Raw genomic sequence first — 6,201 nt, 5'->3', positions numbered from 1 at the left:
GGCTTGGAGAGTTTCTGCCGAGAGGTCTGCTGTTAGTCTGATGGACTTCCCTTTGTGGGTTACCCGACCTTTCTCTCTGGCTGCCCTTAAGATTTTTTCCTTCATTTCAACTTTGGTGAATCTGGCAATTATGTGTCTTGGAGTTGCTCTTCTGGAGGAGTATCTTTGTGGCGTTCTCTGTATTTCCTGAATTTGAATGTTGGCCTGCCCTACTAGGTTGGGGAAGTTCTCCTGGATGATATCCTGAAGAGTGTTTTCCAACTTGGTTCCATTTTCCCCCTCACTTTCAGGCACCCCAATCAGACGTAGATTTGGTCTTTTTACATAATCCCATACTTCTTGCAGGCTTTGTTCATTTCTTTTTCTTCTTTTTTCTTTTGGTTTCTCTTCTCGCTTCATTTCATTCATTTGATCCTCAATCGCTGATACTCTTTCTTCCAGTTGATCGAGTCGGTTATTGAAGCTTGTGGATTTGTCACGTATTTCTCATGTCATGGTTTTCATCTCTGTCATTTCATTTATGACCTTCTCTGCATTAATTATTCTAGCTATAAATTCTTCCACTCTTTTTTCAAGATTTTTAGTTTCTTTGCGCTGGGTACGTAATTCCTCCTTTAGCTCTGAGAAGTTTGATGGACTGAAGCCTTCTTCTCTCATTTCGTCAAAGTCATTCTCTGACCAGCTTTGATCCGTTGCTGGCGATGAGCTGCGCTCCTTTGCAGGGGGAGATGCGCTCTTATTTCTTGAATTTCCAGCTTTTCTGCCCTGCTTCTTCCCCATCTTTGTGGTTTTATCTGCCTCTGGTCTTTGATGATGGTGACGTACTGATGGGGTTTTGGTATAGGTGTTCTTCCTGTTTGATAGTTTTCCTTCTAATAGTTAGGAACCTCAGCTGTAGGTCTGTTGGAGATTGCTTGAGGTCCACTCCAGACCCTGTTTGCCTGGGTATCAGCAGAGAGGTTGCAGAAGATAGAATATTGCTGAACAGCGAGTGTAGCTGTCTGATTCTTACTTTGGAAGCTTCCTCTCAGGGGTGTACTCCACCCTGTGAGGTGTGGGGTGTCAGACTGCCCCTAGTGGGGGATGTCTCCCAGTTAGGCTACTCAGGGATCAGGGACCCACTTGAGCAGGCAGTCTGTCCGTTCTCAGATCTCAACCTCCGTGTTGGGAGATCCACTGCTCTCTTCAAAGCTGTCAGACAGAGTCGTTCGCGTCTGCACAGGCCTCTGCTGCTTCCCCTTTTGTTGTTTAGCTGTGGCCTGGCCCCAGAGGTGGAGTCTACAGAGACAGGCAGGTTTCCTTGAGCTGCTGTGAGCTCCACCCAGTTCGAGCTTCCCAGTGGCTTTGTTTACCTACTTAAGCCTCAGCAATGGCGGGCGCCCCTCCCCCAGCCTCGCTGCTGCCATTTCGGTTAGATCGCAGACTGCTGTGCTAGCAATGAGGGAGGCTCCGTGGCCGTGGGACCCTCCCGGCCAGATGTGGGTATAATCTCCTGGTGTGCCCCTTTGCTTAAAGCGCAGTATTGGGGTGGGAATTACCCGATTTTCCAGGTGTTGTGTGTCTCAGTTCTCCTGGCTAGGAAAAGGGATTCCCTTCCCCCTTGTGCTTCCCAGGTGAGGCGATGCCTCCCCCTGCTTCAGCTCTCGCTGGTCAGGCTGCAGCAGCTGACCAGCACCAATTGTCTGGCACTCCCCAGTGAGATGACCCCAGTACCTCAGTTGAAAATGCAGAAATCACTGGTCTTCTGTGTTGCTCACGCTGGGAGTTGGAGACTAGAGCTGTTCCTATTCGGCCATCTTGCTCCGACTCCCCGCCCCCCCCCCCCACCCGCAGTAAGTTTTGAAATCAGGAAGTGTGACTACTCCAACTTTGTTCTTTTTAAAAAATTGTTTTGTCTATTTCTGACTCCCTTGTATTTCCATGTGAATTTTAGGATACAATGGTCAATTTCTGCAAAGAAGCCAGCTGGGAATACGATGGATATTTGTATATTGCTGTAATATTCAGCAACCTTGCTAAGCTTGTTTATTAGTTCTCTAGTAATAATGTTTTCTGTTTTTTTAGTACATTCCTTAAGATTTTCTATATACAAGATCATATCATCTGAAACAGATATATTTTTACTTCCTTTTCCCATCTGCATGTCTTTTTTTCTTTTCCTTGCCTTATTGTCCTGGGCAGAACGTTCAAAAGAATGTTGAATAAAGGTAGCAGGATTGAACATCTTTGTCTTGTTCTTGACTTAGGAGAAAATATTCAGTCTTTCACCATTAAGGATGGTATTTGTTGTGGGTTTTACATAGATGTCTTTTATCAGGTTGAGGAAATTGTCTTCTAATTCTAGTTGTTGAATTTTTTTTCTATTTTTTAATCATGAAAGGGTACTGGATTTTGTGAATTATTTTTCTGCGTCTGTTGAGGTAATCATGTGTTTTCTATTCTATTAATATCACATTGATTAATTCTCATACATCGATCAACCTTGCATTTCTTGAATAAATCCAGCTTGGCTGTGATGTATAGTCCTTTTCATATGCTGCTGGATTCAGTTTGCCGGCATTTTGTTTGAGCCTATAGCCAAGGAATGTTGGACAGCAGTTGTTTTGCAATGTCTTTGTCTACTTTTGGTATCAGGGTAATATTGACCTCATAAAACAAGTAGGGGAGCACTTCCTGTTTCTTTTTTTTACAGGAGTTCGTGAATAGGTGTTAACTTTTTCTCCAGTGAAGACACAGATTTTCTTTACGGGAAGCTGCTTTTTTTTCATGTCAGATGGGTAATGCGCCCACGTGGTAACAAGGTTCAAGGGGTCACATGTCACATATATGTGTGAACACCCAATCATCAGGCTCATAAACTACAAAAGGTTCAAGGGAAGCTTGCTTTTAATTAGTAATTAAATCTCTTTACTTACTGTAATTCTATTCAGACTTTGTATTTCTTTTTGACTTAATTTCAGTAGCGTCTTTCTAGGAATTTGTTCATTTCATCTAGGTTATCTAATCTGTTGGCATTCACTTGTTCATAATATTCCCTCATGATCCTTTATGTTCCTGTAAGGTCAGTAGGAATGTCTCTTCTTTCATTTTTGATTCAAGTAATTTGAGTCTTTTCTTATTGTTGATCAGTCTGAAGTTTTGTCACTTTGTTGATTACCTTAGTCCATTTTCTGTTACTATACAAAATACCACAGAATGGTTAATTTATAACAAAAGAAATTTATGTCTTGTAGGTGTGGAGGCTGGGAAGTTTAAGAGCATCACACTGGCATCTGATCAGGGTCTTCTTGTTGCTTCATAACATGGCAAGAGGGCAAGAACATGTCAGCTATGTCAGCTTAGGTCTCTCTAGTCTTATAAACCCATCAGTCCTATCATGGGGGCCCCATCCTGATGACCTTATCTAATCCTAATTACTTTCCAAAGGCCTCACCTCCAATCGACATATGAATTTGAGGAACACAGTCAAACCATAGCATTGATTTTTTCAAAAATGATCAACTTTTGTTATTATTTTCTCTATTGTTTTCTATTCTGTGTAATTACTGTTCAAATCTTTATTGTTTCCTTACTTTGGCTTGTTTTGTGTTTAGATTGATCTTCTTTTTGTAGTTTCTTAAGGTGGAAAGTCAGGTTGATTTGAGACTTTTTTCCTTAACATAGATTTCCCACTGTGCACTGCTTTGGTTGCATCTCATGTTTTGCAATGTTGTTTTAATTCTTCTCAAGATGTTTTCTAATTTCCCCTGAGATTTCTTCTTTGACCCATTTGTTATTCAAGAGTATATTGTTTAATTTCCACATAACTGTGAATTTCTAAGCTTCATTATTGAATTCTAATTTTATTCTATTGTGCTTGGAAAACATACTTTGTACGATTCAACCTTTTACATTTCAGATTTGTTTTATGGTCTTTCATATAGTCCATCCTAAAAAATGTTCCATGTGTGCTTTAGAAATATGTCTATTCCTTTATTGTTAAGTGGAATGCTTAATAGATGTCTTTTAGGTTTAGGTGGTTTACAGTGTTGTTCAAGTCTTCTGTTTTCTTGTTGACTCTTTGCCTAGTTGCTCTATCCATTATTGAAAGTTACATTATCCATTATCTAAAGGATATATTGAAGTCTCCAACTATTCTTGTTTTATTGTATATTTCTTCTTTCAACTGTGTTAGTTTTTGCTTCATGAATTGTGCAGCTTTGTTGTTAGGTGCATATATGTTTATAATTGTGATATTTTCCTGGTAGATTGGCCTTTTCTATCATTATAAAATGTTTATTTCTAGCAATTTTCTTTTGTTTTAAAGTCTATTTATCTGGTATTAGTAAAGTCAGTTTTCTTATATCTACTGTTTGCATAATATGCAAAACAGGAAAAAAATGCCTGTGATATATCATGCATATATATGATATACATGAACTGAATAATTCATAATGTATATTTAAATTAATTATAAATGCAGGCATCCTACATATCCTGTTCGCTTTGCTGTTGCGGTATAAAATAGAACAATCTTACTGGTTCTAAGACTCAAACACAACTATTTCCTGCCTAAATATTTAATGAAAGAGTCATAAATATATGCAAATATTTAACTACAAACACCTTAATAGCCCCAAACTGAAATATTATATATCTAAATGTTTAATAATTGGGTATTAAATTATAATACATCTATATATTGGAATATTAGAAAGCCCTTAATAATGTTGTGGAAGAGTCTTTAATGACATGGAAAGATAGTCATGATATAGTCAATGAAAAAAGTAGTTACAAATAGTATGTATGGTATAACTCCATTGTTATTAAAATATATATTATGTATATACAAAGAAAAATTACCCAAAGGTTAATGATTATCTCTGAATTTCAGCATTATGGGGGTTTTACTTTGTGCTTCCCCTCTCCCTTTGGATTTTTTATAATATGCATGTCTTTTTTTAGCTAAGAAAAAAGAACAATAAGTTAATTTTAAAGATCAAAATGTAATTTATGCCTATTAATTTGGCAAAGATTATTTAAAAAGACAATACACAGCATTGGTAAAGATTTGGGAGTGAGCATGCAAAAAAAGTATGCTTCTAATGTTAGTATAAATAGCTACTAGTAGCTTCATTATAAAACGTGGCAACATAAGCTGAAATCCTTAAAAACAGAGAAGTATTTTCAGTTCTAGGAATTAAGCAAATTATTTAGGGATGGATGCAAAAATGTCTACATAAACCCAAATGTCCATTTTATTTTATTTTATTTTATTTTATTTTTTTTTGAGACGGAGTCTTGCTCTGTCGCCCGGGCTAGAGTGCAGTGGCCGGATCTCAGCTCACTGCAAGCTCCGCCTCCCGAGTTTATGCCATTCTCCTGGCTCAGCCTCCGGAGTAGCTGGGACTACAGGCGCCCGCCACCTCGCCCGGCTAGTTTTTTGTATTTTTTTAGTAGAGACAGGGTTTCACCGTGTTAGCCAGGATGGTCTCGATCTCCTGACCTCGTGATCCGCCCGTCTCGGCCTCCCAAAGTGCTGGGATTACAGGCTTGAGCCACCGCGCCCGGCCCCAAATGTCCATTTTAAAGTAATGATTAAATAAATTACATCTGTATGATTCAATACTATGTATTAAAAATTACATTGCAGGATTCTTATTTGACATAGATCAGTATACTAAGGGCAGTGCACCAAGTTTTTTTTTCTTCTTTTTCAAAGTCTACAGCAGGTAGAAATTATGTAGCATGAAACATTGAGTTAATATGAAAAGCTATCAGTTTCCTAGGGCTGCCCTGACAAATTACCACAAACTAGGTGACTTAAAACAACAGAAATTTATTCTTACAGTTCAGGTTAGAAACCCCAAATCAAGGTGTTGGCAATGTTGGTTCTTTCTGGAAGCTATGAAGGAGAATGCTTCTTACCTCTCTCCTAGCTTCCGGTGGTTGCTGGCAATCCTTGGTGTTCCCTAGTTGTAGGAACATCCCTCTGGTCTCCTTTATCACAAAGCTGCCTTCCCAGTGTTTCTGAGTATCTTCTGCTCTTCTTCTAAAGACACTAGTCATTGGATTTACGGCCCACCCTAATCCTGCATGACTACAACTAATTACATTTGCCAAGACCCGATTTCCAAAGTAAGGCCACATTCTCAGGTTCTAGGTTGACATTAGTTTCTGAATGACACTACTCAACCCACTACCTGTAAATTACATAGATAT

General features: G+C 38.8%; 1 non-coding gene across 1 annotated transcript; it reads right to left on the bottom strand.

Moving 5' to 3' along the window:
* Nucleotides 1–2,767: 2,767 nt before the first annotated feature.
* LOC115895361 lies at nt 2,768–2,870 on the bottom strand. The gene has a single exon (XR_004055562.1). It is a non-coding gene; the product is annotated as a small nucleolar RNA U13 (small nucleolar RNA).
* Between the last annotated feature and the right edge of the window lie 3,331 nt (nt 2,871–6,201).

Source organism: Rhinopithecus roxellana, chromosome 20 (assembly GCF_007565055.1).
Source record: "Rhinopithecus roxellana isolate Shanxi Qingling chromosome 20, ASM756505v1, whole genome shotgun sequence".
Classification (NCBI taxonomy): Eukaryota; Metazoa; Chordata; class Mammalia; order Primates; family Cercopithecidae; genus Rhinopithecus; species Rhinopithecus roxellana.
Note: the sequence above shows the minus strand (reverse complement) of the source record. Positions and strands in the feature narration are given on the sequence as shown.